Source organism: Antechinus flavipes, chromosome 2, assembly GCF_016432865.1.
Source record: "Antechinus flavipes isolate AdamAnt ecotype Samford, QLD, Australia chromosome 2, AdamAnt_v2, whole genome shotgun sequence".
In the NCBI taxonomy this organism is placed as follows: Eukaryota; Metazoa; Chordata; class Mammalia; order Dasyuromorphia; family Dasyuridae; genus Antechinus; species Antechinus flavipes.
The window spans coordinates 518,182,522-518,202,310 of record NC_067399.1 but is presented as its reverse complement, the minus strand read 5'-3'; the positions used below and the strand labels follow the sequence as shown (position 1 = coordinate 518,202,310).

General features: G+C 35.2%; 1 protein-coding gene and 1 non-coding gene across 2 annotated transcripts in view; one reads left to right on the top strand and one right to left on the bottom strand.

Annotated features, from left to right (window-relative positions):
• Positions 1–19,789, bottom strand: part of SEMA6D (semaphorin 6D) — a 544,855-nt gene that overhangs the window by 236,463 nt on the left and 288,603 nt on the right. Inside the window, exon 2 of the mRNA XM_051980589.1 lies at positions 13,621–13,656. The gene's annotated coding sequence lies outside the window, so the exon portion shown is untranslated. The remainder of the gene's footprint in view (positions 1–13,620; positions 13,657–19,789) is intronic.
• Positions 19,257–19,362, top strand: LOC127552581 (U6 spliceosomal RNA). Its single transcript, XR_007951451.1, has one exon. It is a non-coding gene; the product is annotated as a U6 spliceosomal RNA (small nuclear RNA).

Sequence of the window (19,789 nt, the reverse complement as noted above, 5' to 3'; positions counted from 1 at the left end):
CATGAAATAATACTTCTTTTCACCAGATAAAAACAACTCACTTTTATTATCTTCTCAGGGAAGAATCTGTGAGCTATAATTCCATTTTGTGACTACCTCTTTATGGGGCCATCTTTCACATATAGCAAGAATTTTCATTTGGAAATAGTTTCATTTCTCTAGTAATGTATCACCAGCTTGGTCAGCAGAGTATTCAAGTCTAGATCCCTGGGAAGATGGTGATACGCATCTGAAATAGGGCCAATATAGAACCAAAACCAAATTTATTCTTTTGTTTTATTTCATAGGTTGTTAGGACCAAACAAATTCACAACTTTTTGAGAATGAACCTCTCCATGCTAAGATAAGTTGTCCTCAGACGACAGACTTTAATTGACTTTCTATTCTGCCTTTTGAATTTGGCAGAAAATAATCCAGAGAGCAGGCACCACTATTATGGACTTTGAGAATTTAGGGCACCTTCTAAGTAATAATGAATGGGGCTAGAGTAGGACTTTTGAATGGGGAAAAATAGATAACAATAACAAGGATTATTTTAATTATTATTACTACTAATATAGTGCTTTGAGGTTTGCCTCATACTTTATAAATATTACCTCATTTTATCCTTATAACAGCCTTGGGAAGTAGATATTATTATTATTATCCCTGTTTTATGAGGGACAGGTTAAATAACTTGCCCAAAATCATACAATTAATAAATGTCTAAGGCCAGATTTGAACTTAGGACACATGATTCCAGGTCCTGTGAGTTAATAGAAAACAAAAATTGAAAAAAAAATCCTACCTACCATGTTGTACAACTCACTTCTCTTAAAAACAAAACAAAACAAATAGTATTTTATTTTCTCTAATCGCAAGTGATAAAAAGGAAAGCTTCTGCTGAAAAATAGCATCCTATCTAACTTACATGCAATTACTCTTGTCTTTATTTATTACTAAATGAGGGCGGGTTCAGAGTAGGCCTGAGGGCAGTTATGGGTCTGACTTGTCTAATGTCATTAATTTGTTCCACACACACAAAAAGGTGAAATTAGGTGGGATGATGTTACAAGATCCATATAATTCCATCAGAATGATTTTCAAACAATACATTTTGTGACTGTCTGAACAACATTATGAAGGGGTTTTGTGATTTTATCATAGGTTCTGTTTATAATATGATATTATGTAATGCATATTAATGATATCAATGTAAAATGCCATTGGAAAGGAGAACTCCATTTATTCATTTTAGATTTTATTGATGCTTTTTGGTTTTTAATCATAGACATTCCTTAATATATTTTTCTTCCTTTGTAAAACATTAAAAAAGTAATTCAGGCAAAATAACTGATATATTGACCATGTCTAATAGCATATGACGTCCCATATCCATAGTATTCCATTTCTCCAGTGAAAGAAAGTTGGTATATTTTTTAGTCTAGCTGTTTGAGATTGAGTTCAAATCCTGACTCCAGTATTTGCTAGCTGTGTGTTCATAGACTCAGTTTTACTATGTGCATAATTGGGATAATATTATTTTTGGTATCTCAGAGGACCTGTGTTCATATTCTATCTTTGTCACTTGCTGCCTCGGTAGCTACTCGCTGCCTGAAAAAAAAAAAAATACCTTAACCTCTCTGGACCTCAATTCCCATATCTGTAAAATGAGAATGATTGGAATAGATCTTTAAATTTTTTTTTCTACTTCTGAATCTGTAATCCTATGATCCCAACTAACAAGGCTGTTGAAGGATAAAATGAGATAATGTATGCGAAGTTCTTCACAGAACCTTAAAAGCTTACACAAATGTCAGCTATCATTATTGTTATTCTTAAAATGGCAACTATCAGCAAATAGAGAGTTCATGAATAGGACTATTCTGTGAATTTCAGACTCTAAACCTTTCCCATCATTTGGACAAATAAGTTTCCACTAAGTTCCTTTAAGTGAAATAGCAGAGAATTCAAGGTCCTTCCCACTTGGCACACCAACAAGCCTTCTGTAATGTTATCTCGACTGTGGAAAGAACAGACTTCTTGTTTACATTCATACCGGACAACTTTTAAATGATAATCTTGGGGGGAAAATCATTCTCAGGGGCCAAATTATGACCTCAATTATTTCATGCACAGAGCCTGGAGCTCTGCAGAAGAACAGGAAGGGAGAAACAGAAAGGATAAGAAGCAGAGAAGTCTGAGACATGGTTGGCCATAAGCCAACATAATCCTATAACCCATTTCATAGTCTTCCAGCAGGTCTACAAAGCTATTGCACAGCCACAGCCAACTTCTTTGTTGGCTGAGAAATGCCAGTGAACACTGGACCCAATACTTCATTAACACTATTTATTAGTGCTGGGCATAAAGTGTGTCAAAAGGCAAGAGGTCAATAGGGTTAATGGCCCATCTCCCTCCATCCTCCAAGGCTGCCCTTTTATTAATAAAGACACTATTACCCAGAGGTCTATTATGGAAAACAAAGAATGATAGCTTAAGCAAAGGTCACTGCACCTGCCCAGTGTTCAATGAATGTTTTCTTTAAAGCACTGTAACTTCACCTTTGGAGTCAAGCATCCTTTTGCACCTGTTTTTCAAAGTAGACAATGATTTATTTATGCCAGTGAAAAGAAAACCATGCAGAGAGAGTAGAAAGAAAATTTGACTGTGGGTTAGGGAGAATTGGTTCTAATTCAGATTTGCTATCAGTTAATTGTGTGACCTTGAAGAAGGTGCCTTCTAGCTAATAAGTCTATAACTTACAGTGTATCATGGACATTTTAGTGATGTCATGGAGGGCACAATGTCTTTAACATTAGAGAATCTGGGTTCAAATCCTACATCTGTCATTTATTTATGTGATTCTGGACATCCAAATTCATTATTTTCTCATAACATATTCCTTTTTACTTTCCTTATCTATAAATTGGGGTATTGGGATGATGGAAGAGTAAATCAATGGTTTCTAAACTTTTAAACTTGTGTACCCAATCAGTAAAAAATATTGTGAGCATGCACCCAATATGTATGTGTTTACTTATTTATAAAATATGCATATGTATTTATATATTAATAATTACATTCATTACAAAAATTCAAATTTTAAAGGCATGAAATAAAATTTGACTCTAAGTCAATAAGAAATCACTGGAGTTTCTTCAATCGGAGAGTAACATGGACACACCTGGTGCTTTAGGAAAATTATCTTAGCAGTTATATAGTGAATACATTGGAGTGAGGAGAGATGTGAGGCAAGAAGATCAGTTAGGATCCTATTGCCATATTCCAGGTGAGAAATGAGGAGGGATTGAAATAGGGTTGTGATTATGATGAAAGAGAAGAGGGCCATTGTGAGAAAGGTAGAAGCAGAGACTGATCTCTGAGGGAAAGTTAGAAGTTGAGGATTGCATTGAAGATATCTGAGTGGTAGAAGGGATTATGGTGTCCTTGACAATAAAAATGGATGGAAGGAATACTCTGGTACAGATCACAATCCAGTCATTCTTATTCATTCTATGACATTATTCTACCCAAAACAAAAGGGGGAGGAGTGATCATTGCCCTGGAATACAGAGGCCATCTTTTTTTCAGTCCTTCTGCTGTAACCATGAGTTGATCATCTAAGAGCAGAAGCTGAATATGCTACAGGTGGGAATAGGAGATAGGGGACAGGCAGAATTTTGTTGTTACCTGTGCAGTTGTTGCTGGTAGTGGTCCTTAGGGGTTAGGTCATTATTTTCTTGAGAGGTCAATGCTCATCTCAGAAGAGGGAAAATTCTCTTCTAACCCTATGATTGTTTGATCATATACCCCTTGGCAGCCCTACAATGACAGGCTCACAGCATCCATTTTGGAAGCTACTAGATTAGATGATCTTTAAGGATCTTTTGAGTGACTTTGAGCTATGGCATTCCTATGCAATTTCATTAACATTTATTAAGCCCCTATTTTGAGGAGAGAACTATTGAAGTAAAGGAGATGGAGGTGCTATATATATATATATATATATATATATATGACACATCTCTGTCCTCAGGAAGATTATATTTTAGTTAGTACATAAAATACATACACAGAAAATTATACAACATTCCATGATGAAGATATACAAAATAAAATGCTATGTCGGGAGCACTGTTTTTATAGACAGTTGGGCATGAGAGAAAGTTTCATTGTAGATTTATTCTTTAGGCTGTTTTTTAAATGATGTTTGGAAAATTAGCAAGAAATGTGTTAAGAGTTAATCTGAAGGATAGTGTCCCAGAATATTTAAAGTCTTTGGTCATGTGATCTTCTGAATCACTTATTGATTTAATAATATCAAAAATGACATCACTGAAAAGATCTGTCATTCTACCCACTACATGAGTGTCTCATTCCAGAGCTTCTACCCTCAAATTAAGAAAGTCAGACTAAGGTCTGGGAAGATTCTGATGCATTTAAGATCTGGAAATGTTTAAACAATCTTTGTTATAGTTCTTTCAGGGGATGATTAAGTTGGAAAATTTAGCCCTTCTCCCCTGCTCTTGTAGCAATGCAGTGAGAACTAGTTATATCCTTCTGTTTCATCAGCTCATGTGTTTATATGTCAACACAAAGGCCATCCAATAAATGCCTTGGTTCCAGCAAATCTAGCCCAATGGTAATGCTCTTTGCTAGAGTTTTTCAGTCTGTGTTCCATGAGCCTCTGTTTCTTTTCAAGCAGGTGTTCTTAACTTTTTTGTGTTTGTCATTTCAGCAAAATCTATGCATTTCTTCTTAGGAAAATGCTTTTAAATGTATAAAATAAAATATATGAGTTTATAAAGGAAACTGATTATATTGAAATACAACTATAAAACTACTTAGCAACAACAAAAAAAAGTTCACAGAAGCCAGGCTAAGAACCTCTGCTTAAACATTGTTAGATTAAAAAAAAGGTTAGTCATTGTGGATGTTTCTCTTGTGTAGGGTTCATAATTTTTTTTACATTTTTTATTAAAGCTTTTTATTTTCAAAACATATGCATAGATAATTTTCAACATTCATCCTTGTAAAACCTTGTGTTCTAGATTTTTTTCCCTCTCTTTCCTCCACCTTCTCTAGGTTCATAATTTTGAAGAACAGGCAGGTAACAATATGTAATTCTATACATTGTAGAGAACTATAAATGTGATAAAAACTTCCCACTCATCTATAATATGAAATCTTGTTTGAGTGCACTAAATGAGATGATAAGTGATTTGCCTTTGGTCACATAGTAATATTTTAAAAAGTGGATTTGAACCAACATATCACAACTTCAAGACTAGCTTTCTATTTAGTACTCCAACTTGCCATTATCTCTATCACTAATGCTCAGCAATAGAAGTATTTTAAGGTGTTGTGTATAAAAAATATATTAAAAAGGATATTATAAAAACTTTGGAAAATGATCATTCTGAAGGTTACTTGATCACTATACTAATGCAGGTTCCTGAAACCCATACCAAAAAATAGCTTTTAAATTTGGTAGAACCTTGAGAATTTGATTCAACACCAATATTTTCACTGGTCTTTCTCCATTTGTTCAATAAATATTCCTTGAGGACCTTCAGTTTAGCCAGCATTGTACCAATAGAATATAGAAAAGAAAACAAAGACTTTTTTTTCCTCAAAAGGTTTATAATCCAGTGAAGAAGTGGGCAAAATATAAATACAAGACAACTTGAAGACAAAAATAATTATACTGTAACTGGAAGCACCAAGGGTGTTGTGATGAGATAATGATAAGATGTGATTGCAAGATGAGATTGTGATGAGAAAAATGTCCAGATGAGATAATGCATGTAAAACATTTTTTTAAATCATAAATTGCTATATAAAATGCCAGTTGCTGTCATCATCTTTATCATCTTATGGTCACCATGCTTCTAGACGGATGTTGACTTCATTTCCTGACACTCTTATTGGGCTCAAAAAATGAAGCTTCTCTTGGACTGATAAAGAGGCAAAGTCAGAGCTGTAACAAGACATGACCAATCATGGATTTGCTTTAAGGCACAAAAGGGCATTTATGAAATTTTTACTTCATTGATAGCATAGAAAAAAATTGAGCTTAGTGCATAGCCAATAAGAATAATCAAATAGCAAGCTATGTAGCTTGCTTCTTTTGCAATGGCCATCTCAGGTAAATTTCTTTCCATTGGGCCTGTCGGTCAAAAGTTTCTCCAGCAATGGTCTCTCAGTGACTTAAGATCTCAGTTTCTTTTTCCATGGGGTCTTGGGAAATAGAATATCTCCCTTTCTCTCCTCAAAATTGAATTTGTCTTTAAAGACTTGATTTCATGACATGTTTTAATTTTTTTTCCTTGGGGTGCTAAATTTGCTAATGATAATTTTGCAAAAAAAGGGGAAAGAGAATGAAAATCTTATGAGGATGAGAGTGAATGAGGCACACTTGAAAGGAAGAAATGGATAGAACAGAAATTGGATCAGTCCTGGTCAGGAGAAAGGAAATTTACTATAGGGTATATCCAAGTCATTTCATTAGGGTATTCACATAGGTAATTTAATTTAATTTTTTTAGAGTGAACCTTTACTGAAGTCTCAATCACAAAGAACATCGTTTTTATTTCAGCTAGGAATCCTGAGGGAGGGACAAGAAATAGTTTATCAAACCCCCTGTTACCTTCTCCATCATCACCTCCTTTGAGGCACGAGGAGTAATAGCTCAGGACTCTTTGATTAAAGCCCCTTGAAGAACAGTGCCTTGCAGATCACCTGTCTTTCATCTATTCCACCCCCAGCAATCACTATATGTGGAAAAATTTTTCTGTTTGTAAAATTCCTGATGATAACTACTTTTAAAGAGAATGAAACCTCTGTTTCCTCAGCTACTAAAGGTACCGAAGAATTAGAAACAAAGTTTTCACCATCAAAGTCCTGGTTTCCCACAAGGATGTGGTTTTATCAATTAAAATGATTTTAAGGAAGGTGTTTTTTTTTTTTAAACATACTGCTTGGTACATAGTACATGCTTTAAAATGCTTTTATTCTGTCATTCATTCCTTTATTCATTCTTTCTTTCATTATCATTATTAACATAAATTAACAAAAATTTAACTCATCTTAACTTTAAAAAATAATTTCCTTTAAAAGTCAAACTTAAAAATGAGATGCAATAGAAACACTAGCCTCTGCAATAAGAGTCGAGAAAGAGATTAAAGGAATTAGAGTAGGCAATGAGGAAACCAAACTATCACTCTTTGCAGATGATATGATGGTATACCTAGAGAACCCCAGAGATTCTACTAAAAAGCTATTAGAAATAATTCATAATTTTAGCAAAGTAGCAGGATACAAAATAAATCCCCATAAATCCTCAGCATTCTTATACACCACCAACAAAATCCAAGAGCAAGAGATACAAAGAGAAATTCCATTCAAAATAACTGTTGATAACATAAAATATTTGGGAATCTACCTACCAAAGGAAAGTCAGGAATTATTTGAGCAAAATTACAAAAAAGTTTTCACACAAATAAAGTCAAACTTAAATAATTGGAAAAATATTAAGTGCTCTTGGATAGGCCGAGCGAATATAATAAAGATGACAATACTCCCTAAAGTAATCTATTTATTTAGTGCTATACCAATCAGACTTCCAAGAAAATATTTTAATGATTTAGAAAAAATAACAACAAAATTCATATGGAACAATAAAAAGTCGAGAATCTCAAGGGAATTAATGAAAAAAAAATCAAATGAAGGTGGTCTAGCTGTACCTGATCTAAAATTATATTATAAAGCAGCAGTCACCAAAACCATTTGGTATTGGCTAAGAAATAGATTAGTTGATCAGTGGAAAAGGTTAGGTTCACAAGACAGAATAGTCAACTATAGCAATCTAGTGTTTGACAAACCCAAAGCCCCTAACTTTTGGGATAAGATTTCATTATTTGATAAAAACTGCTGGGATAACTGGAAATTAGTATGGCAGAAATTAGGCAAGGACCCACACTTAACACCATATGCCAAGATAAGATCAAAATGGGTCCATGACCTAGGCATAAAGAACGAGATTATAAATAAATTAGAGGAACATAGGATAGTTTATCTCTCAGACTTGTGGAGGAGAAAGAAATTTGTGACCAAAGATGAACTAGAGACCATTACCGATCACAAAATAGAAAATTTTGATTATATCAAATTAAAAAGCCTTTGTACAAACAGAACGAATGCAAACAAGATTAGTAGGGAAGCAACAAACTGGGAAAACATCTTTACAATTAAAGGTTCTGATAAAGGCCTCATTTCCAAAATATATAGAGAACTGACTCAAATTTATAAAAAAATCAAGCCATTCTCCAATTGATAAATGGTCAAAGGATATGAACAGACAATTTTCAGATGAAGAAATTGAAACTATTACCACTCACATGAAAGAGTGTTCCAAATCACTATTGATCAGAGAAATGCAAATTAAGACAACTTTGAGATACCACTACACACCTGTCAGATTGGCTAAGATGACAGGAAAAAATAATGATGAATGTTGGAGGGGATGCGGGAAAACGGGGACACTGATGCATTGTTGGTGGAGTTGTGAATGAATCCAGCCATTCTAGAGAGCAATCTGGAATTATGCCCCAAAAGTTATCAAACTGTGTATACCCTTTGATCCAGCAGTGTTTCTATTGGGCTTATACCCCAAAGAGATACTAAAAAAGGGAAAGAGACCTGTATGTGCCAAAATGTTTGTGGCAGCCCTGTTTGTAGTGGCCAGAAACTGGAAAATGAATGGATGCCCATCAATTGGAGAATGGCTGGGTAAATTGTGGTATATGAATGTTATGGAATATTATTGCTCTGTAAGGAATGACCAGCAGGATGAATACAGAGAGGCTTGGAGAGACCTACATGGACTGATGCTAAATGAGATGAGCAGAACCAGGAGATCATTATACACTTCAACAACGATATTGTATGAGGACATATTCTGATGGAAGTGGATTTCTATGACAAAGAGACCTAACTGAGTTTCAATGGATAAATGATGGACAGAAACAGCTACACCCAAAGAAGGAACACTGGGAAATGAATGTGAACTATTTGCATTTTTGATTTTCTTCCTGAGTTATTTTTACCTTCTGAATCCAATTCTCCATGTGCAACAGGAGAACTGTTCGGTTCTTCAAATATGTATTGTATCTAGGATACACTGCAACATATTTAACATATATAGAATGCTTGCCATCTTAGGGTGGGGGGGTGGCGGGAGGGAGGGGAAAAAAATGAAACATAAGCGAGTGCAAGGGATAATGTTGTAAAAAAAATTATCCTGGCATGGATTCTGTCAATACAAAGTTATTATTAAATAAAATAAAATTTAAAATAAAAAAAAATGAGATGCAAAATGACATTTTTGGGAGATATCAGTTTCCCTCTATACTTTCTCAATGATTAACAGCTAAGACCTAAAGAGATGACATTCCTATCTTTTTCTTACTCCCTATGAAATTGGGTTAAGTGAGTACTGTGTGGAACAGTGACCCTTAACCAAATTAAAATGAGAGATTCTCAAAGTAGAAAAGCAAAAAAAGGGATTTATTATGATCTTGGTGAGAAAGGGCAACTCCCAATAGACAAGGTGTCAGTAGAAGAGTGCAAAGCACAAACTACAAAACACAAGATTAAATAGACCTGAAAAGTCCTCTTCCCCCTCCACCTTTCCTCCCATTGGTTGGGGGAATCCAGGTTTACACACTAAACCCAGAAGTCTATCCCAGAAACAAAAGGATATTAGTAAATAACAAACTCTTCATTTAAATTTCCCTAAAGAACTGTTGTACAAGCAGATATTCTTGGATGAGAAAATTCTGTGACCTGAATTCTCAAAGCCATCATCACCTTTAAAAAATGTACTTAAATACTAATTAAGAGGTGGGGGGAAACAGGAGGAGAAATGTTCATCCAAGACAATTGAACACCTGCAACTTTTAAGGTATCGCTCACCTGTTTGTTGTGAAGTCTCAAGTCACAATTAGAGCATAGTTCAAAGTCACATTCCCATGTGAGATCTTTACTCAGTTTATCTCATACAGCACCCACATCTATCTGTTTAAAGTTCCCACATTACACTATGCTTTTTGGCAAAGCAAACCAAAGAAAAAATTACTAAAAATACAAACAGGGAAATCAAATTATTTTAGGTCCACTTTTTGATTCACATCATCCCCTTCCCTCATTTCTTTCAACACTTGGCACAGATCTGGAAATCAATTTCTTGGTTCTATCATGCATATAGAGGCTTGGCATTTGCTTTTTAAAGTACATTGTTTTTTCTCATTGTGCTATGATTTATGTAGTTCTTTGATGACCTTCCACCTCCTATCACCATATGAACCAGAATAATTTATGTTCCGGGCAGGTCAATTCTGCCACTGTTTGGGGAGAAAGTTGGAAAAAAAGTATACTTTAAAAATAAGAACAAATCATGGAAGGCTGAAAGAAACAGTGGGTTATTTTCTAGATCATATTCTAGATCAGAATACATAGCTTCTGATTACCACTGTGCTTTGTTCAACTTTCAAAAGACATTTATGGTGATTTGTTTTCTTAACAAGAAATTGACCCATGAGTAACTTTTTTCCCTTTTAAGTAACTATTCCAAAGAACAATATGAAAAGATCACTAGTTGTGGAATGTTGTATTCAAATTGCCACCTTTGATCTTTACAATCTGTTTAACCTTAAGCAAGCCATTTAACTTCCTAATGCCTCAATTTCCTTAACTATAAAATGAGGATGGACTAGAGGTCTCTTCCAGTTCCCTATCTATGATCCTATAAGTTAAATGTTTTTTCCCATTTTTTTTCCTTTTCCCCTCTCTCTCCATATATTTTGATAGCTTCCTGTTGTCATTTCCTCCCCTTAGGAAAACCAGTTTTGGGAATGACACCTATCTAACACATATTTGAGACCTATCCAGTGTAATAATGCCTGCAAGAGCCTGTGCTCCATTGTTATAGCCTTCTGCAACTCTCGGTCACCTTCACATCCCTCTCCTAAGACTAATGTGGTAGGGATCTAGTGTCACCTTCACAACACAATTTGTTATCTATTTCTTTAATATTTTAGCAATTGAATTCCCCCAACTAGACAGAAGCTTGGATTTAACTAGGAAGCTTTGTAACTGTGGCTTAGCAGAGTTAGCTATCCTGGTTAATTGGATTGATGGAGACAACAGTAATTACCATAGATGAGATTGTCTGTACTGTAATTATGTTTCCATCTTCCATATATGCCAGACTTGTGGAATACATACTGGTAGGTTCTTCCAATTACAATCAGGTTAAGAAGAGCAGAGTATTTGCTATACAAATCATGTTTGCAATTTATAGAATTAAAAAAGTGTCAGGAGCTGAAAGAATTGTTCATCTGAAGTAGCTTTTATGATTCAAAGGCATTAATTTGCAGAACTGTATGTTTAGCAAGATAACTACAGTGCAGGGAGATTTATTTATTTATTTAAATAAAAGGACCATTTAAATAAAAGCAAGAAGGGATCCTGGAGGTCTAGTCCAAAAGAGGAAGGAGCTGAGATCCTGAGACATTAGGCGACTTGGGCATAGTTATACAAGTAATAAAAGGTTAGGGGGCCACATTTGAGCTCAAATCCTCTGGTTCCATACCCAGCATTCTTTCACTACCTATTAATCAGATAGGGCTCCTCTCATCAGAACACTGGAACTGGTAATCAGAGAGAGCAATAGTAGAGATTAGGGAGCAGGCCACAGTCAGGAAAACAAACCTTGGTCCAGATTCTGTTTCTAGCTCTATAACTGTGGGTAAATCACTGAATCTCTGAGTTCCAATATCTCTATCAAACATGAATATTAATAACCCTGTTGCCAACTTATTGCATCATCATGAAGTTTGAACGAGATAATATATGTGGATCTCTTTGAAAACTCTAAAACATTATACAAGTGCCAGTTATTATTATCTGTGTTGATAATTATATTTCAGTAGAATTATTGCATCCATAAAGTCTTTCTTAGTTTAAAAAATAAAACAATAACACAGAACGAATCTGATGCAAATTTTTTGAGGTCCTAAAATTCCTTATTGCAGATGGCTTAAGCAGTAGCAGAAAACAGCAAATTAGAATTCATTTTGAATTGATAAACATGATGGTAAAATTGCCGTAGCCACAATCATTTTCTAGCTCAAGAGTTCTTAACCTTTTGTAATGTCATTTTTGACAGTCTAATGAAGCCAATAGATTTCTCTTCTTAGGATACATGCATATACATATATATGTACATATGTATATATACACATATTTTAAAAGCTAATTTTCAGTTAGAAAGTGGTGGAGAAAAAAGATATAATCTACCCCCCAAATCAATAGGCCCCTTGAAATGTATCCAAGGAATCATTAGGGTTTAGAGCCCGTACTATAATCACTGGCTTCCCTCCTCTCTATGACCAGCAAAGACTGTAACCACAATGATATATTTTGGGGGCATCCAGGGCCTGTTTGGTAGTTTCCTATCCTTTTTCCTCCTCCCATGCCTCCATTCCTTAATTGACAGTTACTTGCATTTGGTGGGGAGGGGGTAACTATTCCTGGGATATTTAGTATAGAATTTGTACCTTCAGTCCTGAATGCATAAAAAAAAAAAAAAAAGCATTGGAAATGGGGAGAGGAGTCCCCTGTTTCTATTTTCTATTGTGTTTCTATTTAGACCTGGGAAGTTCTTATAACTAGATCCTAAAAAAAAAAAAAAAATTAGAAAAGAAAAAAAAAAAAAGCCTTCCTGAATTTACAAAGCAGATGTCTCCCATCAAATGAAACCGATTTCCTAACAAGATAGGAGAGTGTTCCTATTGTCTTTCTTAATGAGATTAGGGCTCCCTCAATCACAGTGTTTGACTGATACTATTGGAAAGTTGAGCAACTTGGTTAATTGAGCTGGTGGTGAGAAGACCTCTGTAAAATCTTCATCGGATTTCTGTTGGAGTCCCTGATGTGGGAAGTGGGGCAGCAGGCCTGGGAGGCAGGCGTAAACCACTTTTTCTTCCCTTCCCAGAAAAGGCTTTGAGGACGATGTAGTGTCCTGCCATAGAAGCTCACAAAGGATGTGTCTCATGTGATCCAGCTTCAGAGACATGCTGTCCTCTGCCTCATAAAGGGGCTAATCAGGCTGGAAACCCAAAGACAAAAAGCTGTCTCCTCTCTCTGGCTCTCACTTAGGAATCCCTGGACTCAGGTTTTATTTGCCTGGCTCCTCACTTGACAAATACCACAGACAAAACCTCCAACTCTGAGCATCTTCCGAAGGTCATGCTAATATATGTGGGGTTCAGTGAAAGGCCGTAACGGGGAAAAAAAAAAGGCAAAAGTCAAGGCAGTATAGCAATAGAGAACAAACCTCTGAATCAGGAAGAACTGAGTTCAAGTCCTTTCTTTGACACATACAGGCTGTGTGACTTCGGGCAAGTCACTTATCCAAGTACCTCAGACAATTTTCTCTGACAGTGAGTTGCAGATCTTCATCATCAGAAAGGATTTTCTCCCAAGAGCAATGATAATATAGGTATAGGAATAAACAACAACAAAAAGTATAGCAACTTCATTATTCAATTGAGAAATAAGAAAAATAGGTCTTACCTTGTAGGAGCCTGGGTTTGGTGACCAGTCAAAAATCTATGGAAGAAAAAAGGAAAGAACGAATAGAAACAGGTTAGTTTCTTATTATTATACCTTATTCCTGATATACTTGTGTATATAAAACATATTGTTATCATAAAGTACATATATACATACTTGTAAGTTATCCTTATTAACTGGTTATATTAAATTAATTTAGTGACTCAATTGCAGGCATCCCTTGATTTATGGATTAGGTATGTTACAGCAAAGTTTCTCACAAAATTAGTTTCTATAACATATGATATTTTCCCACTTATTTCTACCATTAAATTAGAGGTATATATATTTTCAAGAAGTGAGCAACTTCTGTAATAGATTGTTGAAAATTGTTACTATGGAAGCTTAAGAAAAAGATAAGCAGATGTTTTCCCCCTTAGATGAAGAAAGGCAATATGATTTGATGGACAGAGTGCTAAGCATAGAATGATAAAGAATTGGGTTCAAATATGTCCTAAGATGGGAAAGTTACTCAAAACTCTAAAACGGGGTATTATAACTGTGGTATACACCTCATAGAGTTGTTGACTTAAATGAGCTAATGTATGTGAAGTGCTTTGCATATTTTAAAGCATTATTTGTGATTTTTTTCTTAGATAGGAAGTGTGATTCCTAAATATCTAGATGGTTGGTGGTTGTTTTTAGTTCTCCAAGATGATCACAATGACATCCCCATGTTATAATGTGTCCAGCTGTGACTGATTAGACAAATACCCATCTCAAGTTGGGCCCCCAAAGTCCTGTGAACATTTTGGGTAGAGATGGCTCCAAATTTGCACATTGTGCATTTCTTTTGCCCATGAGGACATGCTAGGCTGGGTGGTCCTGTCTCCCATGTCACACAATGAGTTCTTAAGTTTTTCAGAGAGACCTTGAGAATGTCCTTGTATCCCTTCTTTCCACTATCATCTAAGCACTTGACCCATGTGAGCTCATAGTCTTTTGGGTGAGCATTCATTGGACACTGAAACAAGCCAGCCATCTGATTGTGCCCTCTGAGAGAGACTTTGAATGCTTGGCAGTTTAGTTTGAGAAAGGACCTTGGAATCTAGTAACTGATTTTGTAGGTGATCTTCAGCATCTTCTTAAGACAATTTAAATGGAAGTAATTCAGTTTTCTGTGCAGATTTCACATGCACCCAGCAATGAGGTCAGCACCAAGGCTCTGTAGACCCTGAGTTTGGTAGGCAGCCCAATATTTCCGCTCTCCCACACTTTCCTTTGGAGCCTCCCAAACACTGAGCTAGCTCTGGCAATGCATGTGTCAGCCTCATTATCAATGTGTTCATCTCTGAAAAGTATCCTGCCAAGGTAAACAAACATATCCACAGTGTTCAAAACCTCTCCATTTGCTATAACCAATGATTCCACATGTGGATGGTGTTCAAAGGCTAGCTCTACCTGGACTGTTTTTTTTTAATGGTTAAAATTCACAGGACTTAAAAATATATGTATACATATGTATATACTTACATAAAAAGTTAATTAAATATAACAAAAATACAATTTTAAAAAGTGATGCTCCTACATGCAGCCTCTGGACATTTTCCCAAACTGATTTAGGGGCATCTTCCCAGTTTTCTGAGTGCAGCCATGAAAGGCCTAAAGCACAGTGAAATGGAACTTCTAGGGCATGTTAGAGTAGCTGCAGCTACAATCCACAGTCCCAGCTACTTTGGACTTTTTTTTTTGTGAGAACCCAGCAATTCCATTGCAGTATCAGTGATCATTTGCCCCCCAAAATCTGGTGGTAATCAGAAAGCTTGGCTCAAACAGCAGCTGTTAGTTGTCTCAGTTCCCTACATGTGAAAACAAGCTTGAATCTCAAAGTCCTACATATAGTTCTCATACCCTTCCCTATCTTATCAAAAACCTTTTTTGAAAGCCTCTCAGGCTTTCAATGATGAGCTTTGTTTGAATTTATCATTTTCTTTCTATCCAGATCACCATCACATAAGGCCCAGAAATAAATAATAATTTAATGGTTAAGGACATAATACAGGTACAGATGAAAGGATAAGTTTTATCACTTTGTCACTAGAGGGTTTCTTCTCTGCCTTGTTTTTTATCTCTCCTTTCCCAGGTCAAAGAAATTTCTTCCCTGCCTCAGTACTCAGTTCATTGAATTTAGCTCCTTTATTTATATCCTCAGAATTCATAGTAACTACAGGACATGTAAAGGTAGGCTGCAATACCACCTTTTACCTTCGGTGTTGCTATATAACACGAATATTTTAGCCTGAAATTTTCTGCTTCAGGCTCTGGAAAATAAATGTCATTTATAAAATAAATATGCCTAATTATAAGTGCTATTAAAATATATTTGTATTTCTTACATTTCAGAATTTCAGAGACCTAAAAAGGAACTTAAAAGTTATCAAGGAAATTTAGGAGTATTAGAAGTCTTGGAGATCACGTAGGCTATATGAAAGATGAAGTTGGCCATTATAAAATGAAGAGTTTAGACCAGATGCTCACTAAGGTCCCTTTCAACTTTAAATCTATGGGGTGATCATCTATGCTAGTTAGAGATGAGGAAACTGAGGCTCAGGGGTGATGTCACACAGTTAATGGCGAGATCAGGACTTGAATTCACATACTGACTCCTTGTACAGATACTTCTTTATTTTCATCTTTCTAATTATACAGATGCCAAATTTGTTTATGGATGTGCCTTTCAAACAAACATTAATCCAGGAATGTTTATTTTAAATTTGTGTGCCTTCTAACCCTGGATACATACATTTAATTTAAAATAATACACATAGTAATAATGTAGGCTTCAGCTGTTCATTATGACTCTTGGCATCTGGGCTTGTTTTTCCAGGATGTCCCATACTTCCTTTAGGTCTAGAAACATTTCCTCTCCCTGGGCTGAAAGAATGGATTTCACTTCAGTGTTTTACTTTGGTTTATAATCTAGGTTTAGCCAACAATGATTAAATACAACAGAAAAGTTAGAATGCTTTTTACTCTAGTACCTTTCTGTCACATGCAAAGACATATTGATAATTTTACCTGGAGCATACTTTACTTCAGGGGTAGAAGCCATTCTTTGTATACATTATTAGTCTAGATTAAAGCAAAATTAGCATTAAAGTGTACAGGGAACTGCAAAAGTTGGGGAGAAAAAAAGGAAGACATAGGGATATATAAAAAATCCTTTTACTTATTTAAAAATAGTAAAGGGTATGTTTTAAATTATACCGAAATTACTCTCTTTTTGTTGGGTTTCTGCTTTGGAAGAAAACATGTAATTATAGTGTGCCTTCTGATCTTAGCTAGAAAGGTTTCAAGGTAAATAATGAAGTCACACTTCTCCCCCCATTCCCATACGCTTTTTGAAGTAAAGAAAATGCTTCAAATGCCACCCTTCTGCTCTCCCTTCTATTTTAGATTGGTTCTATGGTTCCAGCCCACACTTCTTTAAGGAGTAGGTACTTTCCTAAAGGAACAACAGACTGCTTGTCATTGTTTGGAATAAAGGGAATAGATAAAATCAATCATCTATGGTTCTACCACACCCAGTTGTTTCATAGACTTTTCCTTTTATCTGTCACTGACAGTGGGATTATCAACCTCATTAAGATACTTCTAATCTGTTGAGAAGATGTAAAGAAACGATCTGTACTATCTGTATTGTACTAATTTGTTTAGTGTTTTTTCCCTTATACTCTGGGGCAAAAGGTATTTTGAAATAACTTTATTTATCAAAACTTAATTGACTTGTTTGTTTTTGTCCTTCTTTCTTAAAAGGACCAAGACATGAGGGAGGTAGTACCATGCCATGCAAATGAATTGGATTTAAATTGGGGGGGAGGGCTGTACAAAGTTGTCAGCTTTACTTTCTCCTCTGGAGCTATCTGGCTCTAATAGTAATATATGAAACAAACAAACAAATATATTCACACATATATACATATACATAATACACACGTATGTGTGTGTGTGTGTGTGTTTGCACATGTTTGTATCCCAGGATAACTGGAGATAGTCCTGGATGCAGTGGAAGACCTTGGTCTTTTATGAAGGTCTTTAATGGGTCTCAGTTTGACTGAAATTTGAAATTTGAAAGGAAAGAGGTTTCTTTCTTCTATAAGGGAAAGGCCTTTACATACACATTTTATCTTCCTCTCTCTTTTCTGTCTAGAAAAGGTTGGGGGGGGGGGAGTGTATTTATAAAAGCAGTATTTTTGCTCCAAGTGCCAAGGACTTGCACAAGAAAGGATGTAAACATGAAGAGATCTTGATTCCAATTAATGTGGGGCCAGCTTGCTGTGTGATTCTGTATGAGTCATAGAATCACAGAGCTGGAAGGGATCTTTGGTGGAATGTCACAACACTTTCATTTTACAGATGATGAAAGAAATTCCCAGAGGTTAAATGATTTGCCTGAAATCACATTGTCTTTTTTGGTAAGCAAGCGGAAGGGGGTGAGCATCTTAAAGATTAATGACGTTTGAGGAGAGTGGGAGTAGATAGGAGCAGTTGCCTTCAGAATCTATCCCCTTCCCCAAATTTTCGGCTTTAAAAATCAAGAAAATAAAGAGACTTCTACAAGTAAACAGAATTAATCATGAACCTTATGTTTTTAGCTAGAAACATGATAATGAAATGGGTCTGTGGCATCCTACTTTTTTCTAGGGTTTTTTTTTTTTTAAACTAATTCATAGTTTTCTTATTTTGCTTGTGACAGCACAAACATCTCAATTTCTTGCATGAATTAATAAATTAATATTATTAAGGGTAATGAAACATCTATGTATATTTCTATACTAAAATGGGCTTCTTTTCAGCCTCATCATAGTTTACTCCCCATCCCATATGCTGTAACCCATAAAATGAGTCCTCTCTGTTCCTTAAACACAATATCCAATCTTCTAGGTGCATGCCTTTAAATAGGTCATTTCTCATTGTGGAATGCACTCCCTCCAAACTTCTGCCTCATAGAATCTCTTTTTCTTCAAACACAAAGTAAGTACCATCTATATGAAACTTCTTTTGATCTCTGCCCTCCTCCCAAATGCAAGTGCCTTCCCCCCACCTTATCTTTCACTTTTTTTGATTTACTTATAGTTATTCTTTATATACTCAGGTATATACTTGTTGTCTTCCCCTCATAATGTAATCTTTTTGAAAATATAGATATTTCATTTTTTTATTTGTGTCCCTAGTGTCTAGCACAGTGCCTGGCTCATATTAGATTAATAAATAAATGGTGATTAACTGTTATACAGAATTCTCTTTTATGTATCAGAAAAACTACTATAATTTTGTTATTATTGCTTTATGAATTTAGTTATGTCTGACTGTAACCCTATTAGGAGTTTTCTGGGTAGAGACACTGTAATAATTTACCAATTCTTTCTTCAGGTTATTTTACAGATGAATTGAGGCAAATGGGGTTATGTCACTTGCTCAAGGTCATACAGCTAGTAATTGTGGGTCTCCAGGTCTGAACTCAGTTCTTCCTAATCTGGAGATGGTATTCTATACATTGTGCCATCACAATTAATATTAAGTATTTGACCCTAATTTTCCAGTTCATAGGTTGATATATTAATCTGATAAACCACAGGATTATAAAGGGCAAAGGAATGCTTCTTCAGCAGCACATATACTAAAATTGAAATGATACAGAGAAGAATAGCACGGCTACTCCACAGGCATGGCACGCAAATTCATGAAGCTTTCTGTTTTTGAAAACTGAATAGGGATAGAAGGAATATACTTTTTACTCAGTGGTATCTAGAACCTACCCAAAAATTGACCATATATTAGGACATAGAAATTCAATTAAATGCAGAAAGGCAGAAATATTAAATTCATACTTTTAAAATCATGATGCAATAAAAATTACATGTAATAAAAGGCCATGGAAAAATGGGCCAAAAATTAATTGGAAGCAAAATCATTTAATCCTAAAGAATGAGTCAAACAAGAAATCATTCATAGAAACAATCAATTTCATTCATGAGAATGACAATAATGAGATAATATACAAAGACTTATGGGATACTGTTGAAGTAGTTTTTAAGAGAAATTTTATATCTCTAATACATGAATAAAAGAGAGAAAGAAGAGATGAGTGAATTGGACATACAACTAAAAAAGTTAGAAAAAGAGCAAA